Raw genomic sequence first — 21,562 nt, forward strand, 5'->3', positions numbered from 1 at the left:
TTTTTTGGCGAAACAGAGTCTTCCTCTGTCACCTAGGCTGGAGTGCAGTGGCATATCAGCTCACTGCAACCTCCGCCTTCCAGATTCGAGTGATTCTCATGCCTCAGCCTCTCAAATAGCTGAGAATGACAGGTGTGTACCACCACACCCGGCTAATTTTTGTGCTTTTCAGTAGAGACGGGGTTTCACTATGTTGGCCAAGCTGGTCTCCAACTCCTGACCACAAGTGATCTGCCCACCTCGGTCTCCCAAAGTGCCGTGATTACAGGCATGAGCCACCTAAATGAAGCATCTTTAACTAACGTTGTAGCAAAGCCCAGCTGACTATGGGATAGACGCTTGAGTGGACTCTGATTCTAACCTCCCTGGCTGTTGGGCCATAGTAAAGAGCACGGCCAAAGGCAGGCGGGTGAATCTGCCACATGGCCTGCCACCAGCGCTCCTTCTTTGGCCACAGCAGATGTGCCTAGGTGACCTACAAGTTCCATATGGAGGTGGCGGAACTTCAGTAGGCCTGGAAGTGAAGCAGTATCTTCTGCCCCCAGTGTGAGTGGGAAACAAACTTTTAGCTGGTTACCATGAGAAACACTTTGGGAATGGGAACCTCAGCCTTGTTTAACCCCCAATGGCCACATATGCCTGGAAAAGAGTAGGTGTATGGCCAACATTTATGGGAATAGTGAATATTGAATGAGTCATACAAAAAATAAAAATGAACAGAGAGAGTTAATTCTGAGAAAAATTTCTGATTATGTTTGCTGCTACACACACATACACTCTCTCTCTCGCTCTCTTGCTCTCTCTTTCTTTCAACTTCACTCTAAATATTACTCAAAATCTCTTTTGTCTTTTATGTCCAGTTTGTTTTCATGGAAACTGTCTAACTTTCAATACTCACCACACTGAGAGAGATTGTGAAACAGCTTCTTTTGAAAGGGATTCAGTTTTCTCCCCGAAAAAAAACTATTTCAATGGACCGAATAGGTTTGTTTTACTGCCCCTCATTTCTAGAAAGTCAGATGCATTTAAAAAGTGGTTTGGGGTGATCTGGACTTTAATGGTAGATCCTCTGAGCAGGTACTAACTGGGGGGTTACAGTTTCCTGGCTCTGTGCTTTCTTCATAAAGAATCTGTCAGCTTAGTTGGTGAAATGACAAATGAAAAGACACATTGCCTCAATAACAACACGCACCAAATCCCTTAGACTTTTGTAGTAATTTTCTGGCTAACTTTGCTTTTTAGGCTTAAGCTATGAAATGACATTCGGTGTTTCCTTTTTAAACCAATTGTTATTGTTTCTCGGGGCAGACACGTCTGCCAGGTATAAGTCAATGACTTTCATGCCTTGTATTTATGCTTTCCTTTGTCATTTAGAAATGGTTTCTTTTATTTCTTTTAATTGCTTAAAAATAACATCATGAAGAGCTCAATGTTTCATATAAAATCATAGGGAAGAGCTACAAACCAAGATTTTAAAAATTAGTATCTTTAGAGAGGTGATGGAAAGCATGTTTATAATCTGCGGAGTGGCTGTATTTTTTAAAGCTGTATTTAATGGCTAGATATGGCCAACTTTCAGTTACAAGAAAGAAGGAAAGGAGGAAGTGAAAATGGCAGAAAGGAAGTCAGGAAAAGAGGCAGGAGGGCAGGAAGGGGGGAAAGGAGGAAGGAGGGAAAGGAGGAGGAAAGGGAAGGGACTCTACGATATGTTGTCCTTTCAAAGTTCCTAAACAAATCCAGTCTTCCTGATGGCACTTTGATAGACTAGCAGGAGTACTTCCAGACACTTCTATCTGGTCATCTTGCTGCCGCGTATGACCCTCCCTCCCACAAAGAAGGAGCCTGTTTGTGTGCCCTTCCTGTCCTGTATGCGTGCCCTTGTTGTGGGATAGGGCCCGGTTCACAGCTATTTCTCTAATCAGTAACTTCAACACCTTTCTCCATTTCATCTCAGTACAGTTTTCTGCTTGGCTCACTTACTCTCCCATTACAAAACGGTCCTCTGCCCCCTGTCCTCCCTGTGTTCGTCCTTGCCTGGGTGATCCCAGTTTCTAACAGGGGTTCAGCAGAAGTCACTGACCGAAATGTACCACCTGAAACAGCAACTTATTTTCAACTGCAACCCACCCTAAGCCATTTTACATACTATTGTAAAAACGATCCCAAACTTAACTCTAGACTTGTTATTTTAAAATTTAGCTTTCTGATCCCTTCTAGGATAAAACAACCTTCTCATTATACTAGGTACCCTATAATCCCACAGGAAGTTCAGATTAATTGATAATGAAATATTTGGCTAAAGTTCTATCATAGCTAGTTACCAATTTGGGCTTTATTTTACCAGAAATCTGGTTTAACTAAAAATATTTTAAGGATAGGCTGGGTGTGGTGGCTCAGGCCTATAATCCCAGCACTTTCAAGGGCCGATGAGGAAGGGTCACTTTAGCCCAGGAGTCTAAGACCAGTCTAGGCAACATGGTGAAATTCTGTCTCTACAGAAAAATTTTTTAAAAAGTTTATTTATCTTAGGTGTGGCCCCAGCTACTTGGGAGGCTGAAGTGAGAGGACTGTTGAGCCTGGGGGGTAGAGGCTACAGTGAACTATGATCTCATCACTGCACTCCAGCCTGGGTCACAGAGTGAGACCTTGCTTCAAAAAAATAATAAAATATATTTTAAGGATTTACTGAGACAGGCATGAAAACAAAACTCCAAGGGTTTTCGAGCATGTGGTTCTTAGCACTACCACCATGACAGATGAAAAGTAAATGACATACTGTTGGAATACTGCACCCATTTCTTTTTCTTTTATTCTTTTTTTTTTTTTTTTCTGAGACCAAGTCTCAATCTATTGTCCAGGCTAGAGTGCAGTGGCACAATCTTGGCTCACAGTAACCTCCACCTCCAGGCAGAGGTTGACCACAAGGCAGTCAGTTATTGTCCAGGGTTCAAGCAACTCTCCTGCCTCAGTCTCCTGAGTAGCTGGGATTACAGGCGCAAACAACCACACCCAGGTAATTATTGTATTTTTAGTACAGATAGGTTTCACCATGTTGGCCAGGCTGGTCTCGAACTCCCGACCTTACGATCCACATGCTTCAGCCTCCCAAAGTGCTGGGATTACAGGCATGAGACACCATGCCTGTCCACTGCACCCATTTATTTAAGTACTCAATATAAATTACACAATCTTAAAAATATCAGCATTCAAAAACACAAAAACAAAAAAAATTGTATTACTACAATGCCTTATACTTGTTTCCAAAAAGATGTTGGGATTTTGTAAACAATTTACAAGGTATGTTTATTTCAGTAAGTTACAACATAAACAATTACTAAAGTAAGGGCATGTCAAAAACTATATACATGGTTTTCAGCTTCTTAAGTGTATTTTTCTTTGGGCAGCTTTTATGATTGGCCCACTATGGATTATTAGATGGTAAGTTAAGTAACTTCTGAATGCTTTCTATTTAATTTTTAAAAAATGATTTAATACTTGGTTGGTCACAGCCCCCATCTATTGTTGGTACCGAAAGTACCGAAAGGTTTATTAACATTTACCTTTAATTTTATTTTTGGAGAAATGTACGTATTCAAGAAATAAGAGAAAAAAGAGAGTCTGCAGAGGACAAAGACTTTTCCAGAGCAAGTCGTTGCTGAAGAGGAAAGTCAAAAGCTACCAAATGAATCAACCTGACAACGTGGCTAGCTAGTTGTGTGACCTTGGGCACAAATACCCTATCTGATTTTAATCTTCTCACAAGTAAAAGGACGGCTCTTTTAGAGTCTTTTAATGCTCTACAGCTGTGTGATTTCTAAGATGAAATGTTGTGTTGAAGTCAGTGACACTAATGTCTCTTCGGAACAATGTCATAGACTCCAGAGAAGGTCAACCACACACCAACGTCCTGGCTATGTGATTGTAGACAAAAGCCACACCCATGCTAACTGAATCCCAGAAAATCCACATGAACGTTGTAGGAAAGCGAGGACTGCCCTCACACTTCATTGCTAGGAAAGCATGGCTGATGAGCTCTAATCCAAATGGTTTATAAATTTCATACTGCGGTCTCTGACACAGCGAGCTAAACATCCCAGACTCCACAGCCTCAGCAATGCCTTTGTCCCTGACATCAACCTCAGCTGGTTGTTCATTTTCAATTTTACTCTTAAATGTACCATGTTGATTTCTCCCTGTTTTGTAATCCAGTTCTAATAAAATGAGAAGGCAGGCAGGATTCTGATACAGGGAGATAAATAAAACTGCATTTTGCAAGGCAGTCAGTTATTGTAAGACAGTTATTAAAACGGCTGGATAAATGGCCTCAGACTGCAGCCAGCCTGCAAATCAGCCTGGCAGTCTGGCCCTTGGTGCACATGGCCTTGGATGGCTTTCTCTGAAATCAAGTTACAGCAGTCTGTGAGCCGGGGTCTTTGTTTCTCAGCAGTTCCCACAGCATTTGACCCAGTGTTAGGCACACGGTGGCATGGTCAAACTTGTTGGCAACTCATGAAAATAGTTACTAATGAAAAAAACAAAAAAAACTTCTAGAGCTTTTTGGCATTTTGTAGTTTGGAGATAAACATTGGCTCTAACTGCAGTATTTACTAAACAGGGAATATGTACTTAGAAGCTAAAACAGTACATCGACAACTTTCCTTCTCTTATTCCTTAATTAGTTAATCATAATCATGCACGGTGAGTATTGGAATTTGTTGAATGTGTGGAATTCGTGAAAATGTTGCAAGTTTTTTTTTTTATATTCCGGAATGTTTGCCCTGATATAAATTGTATGAGGAAAGTTTATAGGGCCCATGAAATCCATTCAAATCTTTTACTAATTCTCATATGTATATGCCAGTCAAATATTCTGCTTAAAGGTATCTGCATTGTTATTGTTGATATCAGGTGTCAGACATGATGCTAAATGCTTTATATGCAATAGCTTATTTAATCCTCACAAGAGCTTTTAAAAAGCTATTACCATTCCAGGCTGGGTGTGGTGGCTCGTGTCTACATAATCCCAGCACTTTGGGAGGCTGAGGTGGGAAGATCACCTGAGGCTGGGAGTTTGAGACCAGCCTGACCAAATGGAGAAGCCCCATCTCTACTAAAAATATAAAATTATCTGGGCATGGTGGCTCATGCCTGTAATACCAGCTACTCGGGAGGCTGAGGCAGAAGAATCGCTTGAACCTGGGAGGTGGAGGTTACAGTGAGCCAAGATCACTCCATTGCACTCCAGCCTGGGCAACAAGAGCAAAACTCTGTCTCAAAAAAAAAAAAAAAAAAAAAAAAAAGGTATTATCATTCCCATCTTGTAGAGGAAGAAATAAAGGATCAAGGAGGTTTGATGAGGTGCCCAAGGTTACATATGGGATGCTGTAACTGAAACCATGGCTTCTGCTTCAACTCCAGCCCTCATTCATAACTTAATGGGAATAAGTGGATGAAAAAATGCCAAATCTTTCCCACGTCTTTTCTGAAGGAGGGTATAAATTATAAATAAAAATGCAACTGAAGAAAGGAAAAACAATTCCTCACATAATTTCTCCATTTATTTGTTCATACTTTAATCAGCCATTAAATGCACCTGTTCACCACTGCAGCAGGTGGTATGAGGAGTGAAAAAGGAGGCCATCTACGCAGCAGAGCTTAAACTCTAATAAAAACAAAGGTTGTTAGTGATGAGAGGGAGAAGGAAGGCTGGGAGAGGGGGCACAAGCCTGTAACACCAGCAGTTCAGGAGGCTGAGGCAGGAGTTCGATACTAGTCTGGCCAAGATGGTGAAACTCTGTCTCTACTAAAAATACAAAAAAATTCACCAGCTGTAGTGGCAGGTGCCTGTAGTCCCAGCTACTCTAAGGCTGAGGTGGAAGAATCGCTTGAACCTGGGAGGCGGAGGTTGGAGTGAGCCATGATCGAGCCATTGCTCTCCAGCCTGGGTGACAGAGAGAGACTCCAACAAAACAAAACAAACAAACAAACAAAAAAACAAACAAAACAAAACATAAAAAAGAAGGAGAAGGAAAAGTTGAACCATCAAAGATCTTGACTCCTTGCAGAAGGTTCTAGGTGGGAACATGATTTCCCATCAGAACGCTCTCTGAGAGCTTTTTAAGAAGTAAGAAACAGTAACAATGAGAACACCAACATAATAGTTTGTTGTTGGACAAACACCCAGACAGGACACAGCTCGAGGCCCTTTACTGTATTATCCCTCATCCTCATGAACTCGGGTAGACACTACTGTTGCCATTTTGGAGATGAGGAACCGGAAGCTTGCAACACAACCAGTGACAAACCAGTCAGAAAGCATGAACACAACCAGCCACAGTGTTCGGATTCAGACCCAGACCTGTCGGAGCCCAGAGCCTCCCACCTTTCCACAAAGCCATGCTGCTCAGAGCTGTCTTGCTGCAGTGCTTTTGTGTGCTGTGACAGAATATTTGCAGCAGGAAAACAAAACAAAGCAAAACGAAAAAGATCTTAACTTGGAGGACAGGAGAGAGAAAGTGTAGGGATCAGTAAAATAAATGAGGAGGTTTATCCAGTCATCTGTTCTATTAATTAAATTTAGCTCTCCACCAGCTAAGGGCTACAGGCTCCATGGTGATTATCAAGGCAGTCAGGATTTCAAATGGTGCTGATAACTAAGTGTAATAGGATTATGCGGTTTTTTTTCTTTCAGAGCTGAAGCAAAAAAGGTCCTTTAAGCTGGGGTTTTCATGTTGTTTTTTCCTGTTACAAACTAGTCAAGAATGATCCCAGAGACCTCAAGGAGTGTTAGAGTTTATTTCACTTATACAGGGAAAAAGAAAGACCAAGTATTTGCTAGGTAGATGCACACCCTTCTAGCTCTTCTTACCTCAGTCTGGACTTAGAGTCAATGGACTAAACTGAGCAGAAAAGCCACAAGGACAGAGCAATGAACACAGCCCATGTTTAATACCACATTTTCATCTGATGACGTTTGACCCATGAATATACTTCACTTTAAAAAAAAACCTTTAAAATTGTGTATTAAATGAATTTTGGTAAATAATTTAAGCAAGGAGGGATGGTTAATATTTCATTTTAGAAACATTCTGTTATGAAATTCAGTTTACTAAGGGGACTAACATTTTCACTTAAAAATATTTTGACTGAATCTTAAAAAAAAAATCCCTGATTTATGTATCTTGTAAATGTAGATTCTTTCATGGTGAGAATATTTTTTAAAGGTTAACCAGCATTTGTTTTTGCTTTAAAAGTAAGTTTTACTTAAACATCATATTTTAAGATATTCAGCACAGAATGAAATGAATATAAACTAGATATAATCTGTCATGTTTGTTAATAGAAAACTTTTTAATGCTATAATGCTTTGCTTGTATTGGGCAGAATATAAAACAAATTTAAAATAGTGAAGAATTAAGTTGAAAAGAAAAATGATTCTGAATCCTCAGATATGGACTTCTTTGGAGAAAGTGAAAATGGACTTTTAAAAAATCAGAAGTGAACAACACACTGTTTTTTGAAAGGAGATTATATATGCTGTTAGTCATTTTTTAAAATGACCACAGCTACCATACAGACTTTGATTCGCATTTTTCTGGGGCTGCAGCCCCCTCTTGTATAAACATATACACATACCAATATGGTATGAGAACAGCAATCTTGCAGTGACTTCAAGGAAAAACTTGTTTTTGTAAAAGAACTCATATTTTCCCATGCTACTTCACTTCTTGTGCAAGAACTTTTATGAGATTCTAGTGAGCTGTGTTTTATTTATTTTCCTTTGTTCTTTCCCTCTTACTGGAAGAAAACATTATCTGGATGTAATCATGTTCACTGAGAATACATTCTGACTCAGGAGATGATTTAAATCAGTGACCAAAAATTAAAATGCCTAATCTGCCACTACTTTGGATATGACAATTTAATTTTACTAGGTCAACACATTCATTTATTTTAATGAAATATACGCTCCCCCACAGGAAGGAACGCTATTTCCGTAATCCCCTGTTACTGACATCTTTGCAGATTTAGCCACTCTCTCTGTAACTCAACTGACTAAAGTTGAAGTTTTGTAAGCGGGAGAAATACAGAGTGAACATCTCTAGACTACTTCATCAAAGTACCCGGGGACCACATTTTTCTCTCAGGAGACTATCCTGTAACTCACTGAATCATTGCTTGTATTCTCACTATCAGTACGCCTGTGTGATGTCCCAGCCACCTGGAGCTGACAAATATTTTTCTATGTGAAGGATACCATAGCAACCAGATTTGCCACATGGACAGAAACCAGCCATAACAAGGCTGCAATTTTAGCCAGGAAGCTGACACGTAGCACCCATGACAGTATTATTGGAAAGAGTGCCTTGAGATCTGAAAATTCATTCTTTTCCAGGACTTAGTTCTTCAGACACAAGAACGGAAATTACCCCAAGCCCTAACAGAAAGAAGGCGTTTAAGATAGGAAAGATCGTATGTTTCAAATCCGTCTCTGTTTCTTACAAGCAATGCCAATTTGGACAAGTTAATAAGCCCTCTGAGCCTCAGTTTTTTCATCTATAAAATGGAGACAATCATTCTTGCTCAAAGGGTGGCCGTAAGGATGACGTGAGATGCTCTGTGCTGTGGTTGGCAGATGGGACACATGTAACAACTAAAAGCTTTCTCTATTCGGTTAAGAAGGGAGGTAATAGACACATAGAGGACACAAGAACGCTGGCCTCCAAAACAGGGTGCAGATGATTATATTAGAAATGATACCTGTGTTTAAAATATTTTATTAAAATAGTCAAAAATATTTTTAAAGAAATATGCTGGGCATGGTGGCTCATGCCTATAATCCCAGCACTTTGGGAAGCTGAGGTGGGTGGATCACTTGAGGTCGGGAGTTCAAGATCAGCCTGGCCAACATGGCAAAACCCCGTCTCTACTAAAACTACAAAAATTAGCTGGGCGTGGTAGTGCATGCCTGTAATCCCAGCTTCTCAGAAGGCTGAGGCACAAGAATCCCTGGAACCTGGGAGGCAGAGTGAACTGAGATGGTGCCACCACACTCCAGCCTGGGCAATGAGGCAAAGCTCTGTCTCAAAAAATAAAAAAAAATAAAAAAAAAATAAAATAAATATTTTTAGAGAAATAAACTGTTATGCCAGTATACATTATCAGGATATGATAGGAGGTGCCCTCACTGGAGCTGCCAGCCTGCTGGTGGTTTCTGGGAGGGAGGGCCAGGATTGGACGGTAGAGAAGATTGACCCCAGCAATCTCACCTCCACGCTTACTTTCAGTACTGCCTGACATCGTGATGTGCAGCAGCCTACATGGACCTGACTGAGAGACTATGAGCTACATTGTTTATCTTTAACCAAACGAATTCTCACAAAATGGAGAGGGAGCTTCAAAGGATTCTTGCAGAGAAACCACAAAGAGAAAATATTAATTACCAGCAACGAGTAGCCAACAAGAAAGAGACAAAGCTGAAATGTCCCTACTCCTAGCACTGGCCCTGCCAACAGCCACGTCTACAAGGCAAAACTGATGAGCATAGATTTAGACCAGACAAGAAGCTAACTGAAAGAGCGGAAAATCATCTGGAAGACGGTCTGAAGTAGGGATTTACATGCTTATTGACGAACTTTGGCCTTTAGGACTTGAGATATTAGTTAGTAATAGTAGAACGTGCATATAACTTATAAAATACATAAAGATAGAGATATTGGGAGTACTGCTCAAGATTTTGTTACTGATATGAGTGTATATTCAACAAAGGGTGGGGTCACTGTGTCAGGGAAATGAATATAGAGTGGCCACACTTCATGCTTCCCGACCTTTTTCACACATGGCACACACATTGTGTTTGTACAACGTGCTGGGATGAGCCACTAGGCTGCAGGAAGCCCAAGCCTTTGGTCGCCCCAGGTCCTGCTCAGCCAGCTCAAGATTGAGAAGGTCAATATTTTCAGCACACCTATTACTAATTCAGAGCACACTCATATCCCATGTGAGGTGCCCTGTAAGCATATTGGTTGAAAACTCAGTTCTACAGACGGATTTAGGCGGGGTTAATTATTGAAGAATACAGCTCTTTGGTGCTAACTGAGTTATATCTATAGACAAAGAAAGTCAGGTTTTTTTTTTTTTTTTTTTTTTATGGACCTCTTAAGAGTCAGCCCAATAAAACTTGTTTGTATCACAAGTGGGCTTACTGTCAGAGTTAAATATTTATGCTATCTCATTCTCTCAGATCTGATGAAGGAACAAACTTTACATAACACTCTTTCCTCTCTTTCAGCAAGCAGATTCCACTTTCATCCCCCCAGCGTTCGACACAGGGCTGCTGATGCAGTGAGTGAGAATGTATGCTTGCCTGATGGGTCAGCGAGCCACAGTAGAGACAGCAAGCCTGCTCATCAGGCCTTACATTTGTGTCTAGTTAGATCCTTTTCCTGTTCCTCCCAGGAGCTCATCTGAAACTTTGCCACTGACTTCTAATCCTCAGCCTGGATCCCTGGCTGCTGACTCTGAGCTAACTCCCCTCTTCCTTCACCAGGTCACCAAGACAATCTTACAAAAGCTGTTTCAACACCAAATATGTCAACCTAAGCCATCCAAGACAAAACCCTCAACTGTCTTTGACTTATTCTTTATTAGCCAAACCCACAGTCCTAAGGGATGCTTTGTCTCTCACCTTTTCCCTCTTCAGTCAACTCATGAGCATCCCAGGCTCACCTGGCATCAGAGCCTTGGCCCTATCTGTCTCCTCTGCCTGACACAGGCTTACCCTAGTCATTTAAAGACCCTGCCTAAAGTCTCCTTCCTTCAAGTCTTCCCTCAAGTTCCTTCTCCAAGAGGCCTTCCTTAGTTACCCTGAATATATATTGCACAATGTACACAAATTACCCCTTCTCCCTCACCTCCATACCACATCTCCCTGTTTTATTCCTTCTCTTTATCAATTAACACTAAAATCAACATAGTTCATTTATTTATGCTGTTCACTCTCTGTCTTCCCCACTAGATCACAAACTGTACGAGCCAGGAAACTCTGTTTTCTTGTCTCACTCAATCCTGTGTCTCCATAGCCTAAAATAGGGCCTAGTACACAGTAGATGTCTAATGAATACACACTTAATGAATGGACAAGCAGGTTATTGCAATGGACCTATAAATGGTGCTACTGCATTTTCTCTCATGTACTTTCTACCAAAATATTCATCCTAAATTACAAGTTGAAAATCACCACCTTTCTCATGATTTGTCAGTTACTATATGTGAAACCCTTAAATAGTTCTAGCCCCAGTCTCCCTTTCCAATCACATTTTCCAATGCAGTGATCTCTCCATACATCCTAAGGTACAGTCACACTGAGATTCACTCACTTATTTTTGAACACATTAAACACCTTAAAGTCTTTGTGTTTTTAAACATACGTCCTTTGATCTTGAGCATTACCTTCTACGGAAATCTGTTCAGGTTTCCAGGCCACGTTTCATATCACGCATGAAGCTTTTCCATTTTTGGAAGTGGATTTGAATATGTACGTTGCCTTCAGCCTCTAATTACAATAAAAAATCATTCTTCCTTGAATTGCGTCCATATCTATCCCCAAGATGCGACTGCAATATCCTTGAGAAGACATTTTAGGCCTGTCTCCTTTTCGTAGGTCCTTATACATAGTAGATGCTCAGTAAAACTTGTTGGCATTAAGTATGCAATGCCACCAGCTGTGCATTTTGCAGGAAGAGAATTGCTGTGAGATAAGCATCTAGGTCTTTTGTAGAAGTAATACACCAACAGCCAGTGAGTGAATGTCAGCGAAACAGAAAAGAAAACTAAACTATAGTTTAAGCCAACATGAAGCCGAAGACTTTACAAGAAACTCTAAAGATAAAGATAACTTCTTCTGCTTTGCTAGGATGCCTGACACAGAGAGGTCACTTATTTGGGGGTTTGATCCTCAGCTAAAAATAAATGGCTTTTATTGAAACCGAGTTCCCACTATTGTTTAACTATTTTGTGGTTTTATTCAGGTAATTGCAAGGCCCAAAGAACACTAATCAGGATGCCTCCGTGTTACATAAGGGTTCTTTTCATGGAGTAATTTATGGTTAGTTTAAGAAATTGCATCTCATCTGCTTGCTGGGTCTCTCCTCCTTAGGCATGTCTCATAATGTATATACGGCCAGTCATTGGCCGGGCCCAGTACCAACAGCCCAGCATGCGGGATAATAAGCACATGTGGAAAGAACAGCAGTTCTCAGGAGACTGTTCTAAATCATTGTTTTCTTTTGGGGAGTAGAGAACCAATAATTCCAAGAAGCTTTTATGGCATCATCTTTCCTGAGGCAGTAGAGCATGTTTGAATTCTGGGCCCATGAGCAAAAAAATTCAGACAGGATCCTTTTGCCCTTTGCTGAGTGCAGAATAAAGGTCTTTGGGGAGGCCCCACAGAGGCTGAAGGTAACTGCACCTGCCCCCTTCTAGCCCTATGGTCTGCTGACAGAGCTCATGCCCTTCCCTGCCATCCCATAGGGTTTCCTGGGGCTGGAGGATAGCAAAGCCTTCTTCAGCCAGCAGCTCGCTCTCTCATTTACATCTAGCTCCCCTAACCAGCCCGGCTCAGCTCAAGCTCAAGTAAATGACCTATTCGTCCCTGTGCCGCCCACCATCTGTATGAAGAAGCCCTTGGCAAGGCAGGAGCCACCGTGCCAACCCTGTGAAGGCTGCTTCAGTCTTCCGAAGCTTCACCAACACGAAGCACTTCGAAGGCACTTGAAGGTGCTCTCCTGGTGATTAACACGGATGTTCCCTATAGTGTGAATTTCTCAGGACTTCACTTGCCCCTGCTCCTTCCAGCCCTAACCTGCCGGCACTGACGTTGCATGTGTGCTTAGCTGTTGCCCTACTGGGGGACTTACTCTTATATTTATTACTGTGTTTCTATTCACTTTGGAACTTGGCATTCCTTCACCTTTTAAACAGTGAACTCTCTGAAGCAGAGGTCTCGCACCCACTTTCTCTGTTGCATGTGGAACACATCCTAACAGGACCATTTAGAAACATGCTTCAAGAAGCAATGTGCTTCTCTGCACCTTTGGATGAACTGGAAACGTTCCTGCCCACTAGCAATCCTTAGCTCTGGCCCCTATACTGAGAGCTTCAGTGGGTGGTACTATTAGTAGGGATGCACTTTAAGTATTATTCCAAGAATTGGAAACAGAAACTCTCCTGCATTGAACACAGATGTGAGTGACAGGTGGTGCATCTTGGTGGCATGGCCCCATGAAATCCCATGTTCAACTGACTACACAAGCCTAGTTTGGTCAGTGATAATTCCCGGCATTCCTGTGGTTTATCCCGATGTAACATGCAGAAACTATTACGATAACATGGCTTTACCTCTGCCAGTTAGTCCATGTAAAAAGAGATTAAATGAGAGTTTGCCAAAAAACTTCTACAATTTACATCATTTTCTTCCTAGTATTTGAACAAGTAGACTCAAATTTTCTTTTTAACTGTTTTAAACCTCAGTTCAAGAGAAAAGTTAAACAAATTTGAATCTCCAGCTCTCCATGTCGTCAGTTTTTGAATGAAAATGGTTGAGGGAGGCCTTCTATGCCCCTTCTGATGCTAAGATTATTGTTCTGTCAAAGAATTTTCAAATTCTGGCTGAAAGGTTACCTTATTTTCAACATTTTCTAAATTTTAAAATTTAGAAGAGAGTAGTAAAATTAGAAGCATGGTAAGAAATTGCTCAACTTGATTGTTCCAAGTAACCAAGGCTCTCTCGGAATAGAGACAGTTGGATGAGATAGTTTTAATGTTTAGTTATCGAACTATAATTAGTAGGATTCAGATAGGACTGATAGGTTAATAGTTAATCTGCTGGTGACTGGATGCACGATTTTGCATTGTTGGAATCTCAGGTTCCCAGCTGAAAACAGTCTATATGCTGTTATTCCATAAAGGCCAGTTTATTTCAGACACAAATGGGTACCAGGGTTCTGTCCCAGAAGGTGTATAGTGACACTACCCCACAAAGAAGTGGTATGGAAAGACTGACTTTCTCATTCATTCAACAAATATTCCTTGAACACCAACCAGACATGATAAACGCCAACAAGCACCAGCGAGTCAAAGCAGCATGGCACCTGGCCTGTCTTTGTGGAGCCTAGGGAGGAAGGAAGATGTGTAAGTAAAGAATGAAGTCGAATAAGACACAGCCTTGATTAGAAGTTGGGAACCATGAATGAAGAAGACTCTAGCTCTGTGGAGAAATGGTGTTGGGGAAGGTTCCAAAGACAAGTGCTGTTTAAGGTAGCTTTGGAGGAAGGGGAGGATGTTGGCAAGTGGTAGAGAAGATACTTAGTGAAGCGCAGGGACAGAATCGGGCAGAGCGTGGAGGTGTGAAAACATGGGGTGTAATAATGAAGTCATCTGGTGGGTGGGGTAGGAGGGACATGGGTGGCAAAATTCTCTTCCTTTTTCGGAGAGGGACTCTGGGAGCTCCAAAAAAATCACACCTTTGAGGAGATCAAAAAAGATCTAAGACAAGCCTTTGAACGATGGGCAGAATTTATTAAGAAAGGGAAGAAAGGAATATTCCAAGAACAAAGAGGTTGTTGAAGTTCAATTAGTGACTTAAAATGGCCTGATAATTTTCAAAGCATTTTCATGCAGATTCTGTCATATGCGCCTCCCAACCACCTCATGTGGTAAGACACACATTTTCATTCCCACATTGCAGCTGTGTTCACAGAACAGGGTGAGTGGCGGCCCTTAGAACTTCTGTACTGGCACCTGAGATTGGCAGGTCTGGCTTCTGATGTCCTTTGCACTACACTAAGCTGTAATCACATTCATCACATAAAATGAAAAGGATTTAAAATGAAAACACACTAATCACTCCTATCTTTTAATATTTTGTATGCTGTTATGCTATCACTTTCATTGGATTATTTTGAAAGATGAAGTGTGTGTGTGTGTGTGTGTGTGTGTGTATGAAGATTAGCATATATTAATTTTTATGGTATATCTATGTATCTATAAAATGTGAGAAAATATTAGGTACCTTAATTTGCACTGTCATCCATTTTCTTTACATTAGGAAGTTTAAAAATTATGTACATTCAACCATTACTAAATCAAAGCCGCATCACACCAATTTTAATGCAATTTTTAAAACTTCAACATGTTTGAGAAAATGAATAGTCTTACATAATACTGAGAATCTTGATGAGAAAGTCAAATAATTATTCCACAAAGAGAAAAAAATAAATGCAAGTACCTTCAAGAGTAGCTTCCTATAAACAAAATACCACAACATAAGATTATAGAATTTTATTTTTAATTTTGTTTTAACTTTAAAAGGCTAAAGTTTTTAGCTTTTTCAGTGTAATGCAGAAGTTCTGCCTAAGAGAGTGGAGGCAATTTCATTAACAGCATACGTATCAAAAGCTAATAGCACAAGATGCATTATAAATATCTTACTGACATTTGAAATATCCGTGGGAGACAAAGATGGCTATACTTATTTGCTATATTTGTAAGCAGTGAAGCAGATTTATCAAAAGGTTAATTATCTTCCTCAAGGTCACAAAATTAGGCAGCATAAGGGTAGTGTCTGAAATCCAAGGCTTCTGACTGATACCTTTGTCCTTGAAATCAATTAAAAACATCTCCATAAGGTCTGCCATGGGTACTGTCAGAAGTTGGCAAAATTCTTTTACACATTAGAAAAATAGGTCTGGATGCTACCTTGTCACATGTCAGCACGTGTCAGCACATGTGAGTTTAGCTCACGCAGAGCACACTGGTTGGCATGGATGATTCATTCACATGCAGATAGGAATCTACACATCCACAACAGTATGTTCCCGTATTTCACAATGAGTGTCAGGCACACATCACTAAATGGCTACTTAGGTTGCACTGACGTACAAAGAACTCTGTCTGCTGATATTTCCTTCCTCTCATTTTTCACATTTAGATTGTAGGAAGCAAGCTAAGCTACTGAAAAGACAGTACGACAAAATCTTCAACTTTCGGTTTCCGATTTCCCCAATAAGAAAAGACATAAATGTGGCATTTCTTACAAGATGCGTGGAAAGAATCCCATAGAAACCATATGGTTGTCAGTAACGGCATAATCTCATTCAAAGGTGCTAAGAACACTAATGAGACCAGGATGTCAGGAAAAGCAGAAATAGATCAATATTTCTCCCCCATTTAGAGTTGTCCTCACCATCAGTCTCTGCACCAGCTCTATGTAAATGAAATCAATCAGCAAGGATTTCTGCAAAATGCATAAAACAGTTGTCCTCTGGGCTCTACCGGAAGATAAATGATCCCAGACATTGGCCTGTGGCCACTTTCCCACACATGCTCCAGAGCTCTGCATCCATATTGGGCCATAACACTGAGTGGTTTCTGCTTTTGCGAGTTTACGGCCAGAAGCTTCCACTTCTGGTTTGGACTAGACAGCCGGCTAACGCAGATGCAAAATAAGTCCCTTTCTGCCTGTGTAAATGGTAAGGTAATTGACTTTTTCCAATAAAGGGGCTCCTGTGAACCCCCTGAAAACTTTCTGCTGTTGTTCATAGAATCCCATCTTTCTCAATCACTGCTTTAGATCCCTTTGGAATCAGACACATCCTGGCCTAATAAAGCACGCGACATATGACATCAAACGCAAACCACTTACATGTAACATACAATTATGAAAAGCCCAAGTCCAACTTTGAAAATGAAGCCGGTGGAAAATGTATTAAACATAAATAGCAGGATTGTTTCATATGGTAGCTTGTGTTCCTAAAGGGGGTAACAGACTTTTTTGAGAACGCTAAACAACAGAAGATCCAGAAGCAGCTTCCTTTAAAAACAATGTCAACACCAATAACATTATTTGGAAGGCTCGTAGGAAGTCCAGGTCATATTCATAGTTATTTAAGTAACAAAGCGCATAAAATTAAGCATCCTAATATGAAGTATTTACTGCCAACCTCATCAATCTGAAAGGTGGGTCACTTTCTTAATAAACTGCCTTTAAGGAAAGATACAAATAATTTTGCCCGTTGTTATAAATAGAGAAGCAAGGAAGGAAGGAAAGAAGGAAGGAAGGAAGGCCTTATCTATATCTGTAGTCTGAGATAAAACAATTCTCTCTGAGATTAAATAAAAGTAAAATAAATCTAACTATAACTTTCAAATGTTTCCAGAGTGAATAGCCAAAATGACAGTCACTGCTTTTTAATTTTAAATCGAGTGCTTGTTAAGAGAATGTTCTATATATCCAATCAACTCCAAAGAAAACTTTTTATATCAATGACAAAACTCACAGTCTAAACAGGAAGTAACTGTTGTCTTTCCCACCACCACGACCTCTTTTTCTATGGAACACAAACTTACTTTGTCTAAAAATGTCCTTAGGCTGTGCTGTACCTTTGAAACAAAACCCTTCTCTTCTTCAATTCATTTTCAGCTTTCTTGAAAACTGCTCCTCAGAAACTGACAGATGGTGCATCTGTCACCGAGTGTTTTCTCTTCGTTATCTCTGCCAGCTAATATTTCCTCTGTGCTTGGCTGTTGTCTGTAAGGCTGGTCCACATCATTCTAGCCTGATCAATGGTGTGCCTGGTTTGAGGTTGGTTTTGGCCCCGCCTCCAGCTCTAAGAGAAAAAAATGAAAACTCACAGCTGGATTTCCTATAAATCCTCTTTTTAAAACTGGCTCTGCCGCTCTGGCACATACCAGAGGAAACGCTGCCAGTCTATCGCAAACCAAGGGGGGCGCTCCTTCTCCTAGGCCCCCCACTGCCAACGTCAGGTGCCTTCCTTATATAACACATCCCATTTTAAGTTAGCCTAAAACTTCACAGGAAGGGAGAAAGTGTTTTAAACCAAGCTTAGGTTTTTCCATGCCTAATAAGACTCGAAAGAAGACGTCCATGACTGAAACACACACACGCACACACACACACACACACACACGCACACACACCCATGACCAAATAATTTTTAATCTGTTAAAATTGTGCAAACCAATTCCAGGGAGAAAGCTGAAAAGGAGAAAACGCCAAAATAGGACATAACAAAAGTAGTGCACATATAATTCTGTATCCTTAAAAAACTCAGGTCATCCTTCACATTCGGATGACATTATACCCTCAGTCGCCAACAGGATTTAGTGGTATTTACACTTGCAAGGAGCTTGGTGAATCAGGAAATGTAAGGAACGTGTTTCAGGTTCTGGGCGAGAGGCGATTGCTTCTCTCCGTTAACTGCTACCGAATAGGGTGGAACAGGTGACCATGGAAGAATCAGTCTGCTCTGCAAGGGAGCAGGACACGCAATGCATTGTAGACTTTCGTATTCTGCACGGTCAACAGTAATTCCACCTTAGCAGTGAGTGGAGGCCACACGTTTACTACAAATAGCATAAGTGAGTGTTCCTAAACTCAGGCTAAAGACTGGAACACCGTACTAGGATTCAGAGTCAGGGGATCTGGATTCGAGTCTCAGTTTTATTTCTCGGCAGTGTCCTTGAACATGAAAGGCACAGGGTATGCTCTGGAGACATCACAGATGACAGCAGATCAAATGAAGATGATAAAAGACTTTGTTGTTATTATGTAACATTCGTATTGTTCTTTTCCACAACAGAGAGACTATTAAATAAATATACATGTTTAATCTGGCAGAGGATGATACCAAACTACTACAGCCTGTGATAAGGAGAGCTAAAGATAAAAGGATTCCAGGAATAAGGTGCAGAGCATCCAGTGCATGCTGAGGAGAACAGTCACTCATCCGAAGGTTTGAACTCCACAGTGAGGGAGAATACAGGGTAAGACAGGACAGAAGGGGACTGAGTAGTAAAAGTTTGATACCTCAGTTCTTCCAAGCTCACTCAATAGAACCAGAACTGGCATCTGCCATTAGTCAGGGAGCTCCTTAAGGGCAAGAACACCACACAATTGGTGTCTGTCAAATAAGTGAATGAATGAGACCCTGAACTGGATGAGAGGTACTCACTCTAAGAGAGGGAGTATAGCGTATTGTGAGAAGCCTGTGTTTGAAGTTGTAAAATCAGATACTTGAAGGTTGAGAGTACCTGTGTGTCTCAATCTTAGAGGGATTTGGAGAGAGAGAGGCTTTCTGAGTCACTGAAAAGTAACAAGAGAGATTTTGTTCAGGGACCCCTGATTTCGTCCAGCTTTCTACACTCACCCCGCAACTCCAGAATTCTCTTGTCACTATGTGGCTGTACTCTGGAATACACATAGGAATACCATGTGTATTCATCCATCATTCTATGACCATCAGCTTGAGTCAAGAACCAGGATGTTTGTAAACATCCCTTTGACGAAAGCACATGGATTGTTAGGATAAATTCTTCCCAAGCGGTGTTGAAAGTCCTTGCTTGCTGTAGCTGGCAAGAAGTCAGCTTTTTAATCCAGCAGGACCTGCTCGATGCAGGCTGTGTGACAGCGATCTCTGACCCTGCCCCACCCAGGAAAGGCAGATGACATATGGGCTGCTCCTGCTCCTACCCTGCCTGGCACCTCACTGCCAATGAGCTTCTGTGCTCTTGACTAAATATATTGGGAAATTCACGACTTTCATAATAGTTTCAGGTGTGCGATCTCTTCTCCTCAAGCCAAGGGATTATGCCAATTTTGGGTACGAGAATTTGCCAACTGCAAAGATATTATCTAATAAATCCTTAAAAAAAGAAAAAAACTTCTAAAATGTGCAAGACATTCCGTGCTAGCCACCTCAGAGGATGCATGCTGCCAACTCTCTCTGGAGCAGGTGGTCTGCAAGCGTACATGAAATTAAATTATAACCTAAAGCAGGATATGAGGACAGTGGGAGGTGGAAGGAGTCTAGGTTGGGAAGTGGAAGAATCTAGAAAACGTGGTGGGGTGGTGGCATGAGGGTGCACAGGCAGAGACGACGGAGGACCCTGGACAGGGAAGGACACTCTGAGTAGGGAGTGAGCTTTAAAGCAGGAGGCAAGGCAGGCTCAGGAACTCAGGAAACTTCTGGCACTGCTGAAGCACAGGGAATACGTGGGGGAAATCAAACAAATGAGTCACCAAAGATGGGGCAGAACCATATATGGGATGGCTTTGGATGCTGGGAGAGGGTATAGGGAGTTCATACCAGCTCAGGCAGTGATTGTGAACCCTTGGGGGTTTTAGTGTAACACAATCTGAGCAGTGAGATCTAGAAACCGTGTTGAGGATGGATTCTAAAGGGAAGCATAGGCAGATGGCTCCACTCAGGTGGCTATGGCAATGACTTCAGTAAGAAGTCATGAAGACTGAACTAGGAGGACAGGATTGAAAACAGGAAGAGTGCTAGAGGCAACTAGAAAGACACATGAGTCGAGGGAGAGCTGTCTTAGGAAATCCCATCTTGAGGAATGTTTTCTGAAGGTATCTGCGGACAGGTGTACACTCACATTCAAGTTTAAATTTCAGCATTTGTCATGGCAAAAGATTGCAAATTACCTCAGTGCTCAGCAATAGGAACTTACAAATACAATATGGTACAGCCACATAGTGAAATATTTTTGCAGCCATTTAAAATACATACGCAGCTACAAGACAACTGTTGTAGCATGTTGGTGACAGACACCAGATTGCTAGTGGTCAGGGAGTATGTCTAGAGGAGAAGTTTGAAACAGGGATTCGATTTATGGCAAAGGAAGAAAAATATTGGGGAGTAGAATGAGCATGGGTGGGGACCTCAGGACTTGTGTGGTACCCCTGTATCGGCACTTGTGTTCCCTAGGACCAGGACAACCTAGAGCTGTGCAGTGTCCAACCTACTCAAATGTATATGGTGTCTCTGCCCACAACCACTGACTCAAAGGTGCCAGAAATCTGCCTCATCCAGCCTTGATCAATTTCATAGTCAAAAGCCCAGAACCTGTATGCCTGAGCCAATCAGCACTGAAAAGGAACAAACAGCAACACTACCCATATTGGGGACCTAAAAATGCCTTTAAGAATTATGCCAGATGGCAAAGCAAAAAGCATGATGTCTAAATCTTCTCTCTTGCCTCTCTTTTTTGTCCCCAAATTCCAGGGCCTAAGATGCCAATTAACCATTCCAAGCAATATCTAGGTGTAAGTACAGCTCGAGTTCATACACTGAGCACAGACGGATCTGCTGGTCCTCAGTCTTGCCATGCTTAAGTGAGGGACTGGTATTCAGTCATCATTCCCTTTCTTTTCAATGACAGGGCCTCTTGAATCACCATATACTAGAAGCAGAGTCCAAGATCAGCTGTGGTGGCTCACGCCTGTACTCCCAGCACTTTGGGAGGCTGAGGTGGGAGGAACACTTGAGCCCAGGAGTTCAAGACCAGCCTAGGCAACATAAAGACACCTTTTCTCTACAAAAAATTTAAAAATTAGCCAGGTGTGGTGGCTGGCATGTACCTGGAGTTTTAGCTATTGGGGAGGCTGAGGTGGAAGGATTACTTGAGCCTGGGAGGTGGAAGCTGCTGTGAGCTGTGATTGTGCCACTGCACTCCAACCCAGTGACAGAGC

At 41.4% G+C, this 21,562-nt stretch overlaps 1 protein-coding gene across 8 annotated transcripts in view; it reads right to left on the minus strand.

Moving 5' to 3' along the window:
* STARD13 (StAR related lipid transfer domain containing 13) overlaps positions 1 to 21,562 on the minus strand; it is a 251,605-nt gene that overhangs the window by 89,960 nt on the left and 140,083 nt on the right. The window contains exon 1 of one of the 8 annotated variants that reach the window (XM_017538040.2): positions 17,407 to 17,666. The exons of 6 other annotated variants lie outside the window; for them this stretch is intronic. The gene's annotated coding sequence lies outside the window, so the exon portion shown is untranslated. Of the gene's footprint in view, positions 1 to 17,402; positions 17,667 to 21,562 lie in introns of those variants that run through there. One more of the 8 variants, XM_017538041.2, reaches the window with a different exon arrangement.

This window comes from Cebus imitator, unplaced genomic scaffold, assembly GCF_001604975.1.
Source record: "Cebus imitator isolate Cc_AM_T3 unplaced genomic scaffold, Cebus_imitator-1.0 Scaffold108, whole genome shotgun sequence".
NCBI classification, from domain to species: Eukaryota; Metazoa; Chordata; class Mammalia; order Primates; family Cebidae; genus Cebus; species Cebus imitator.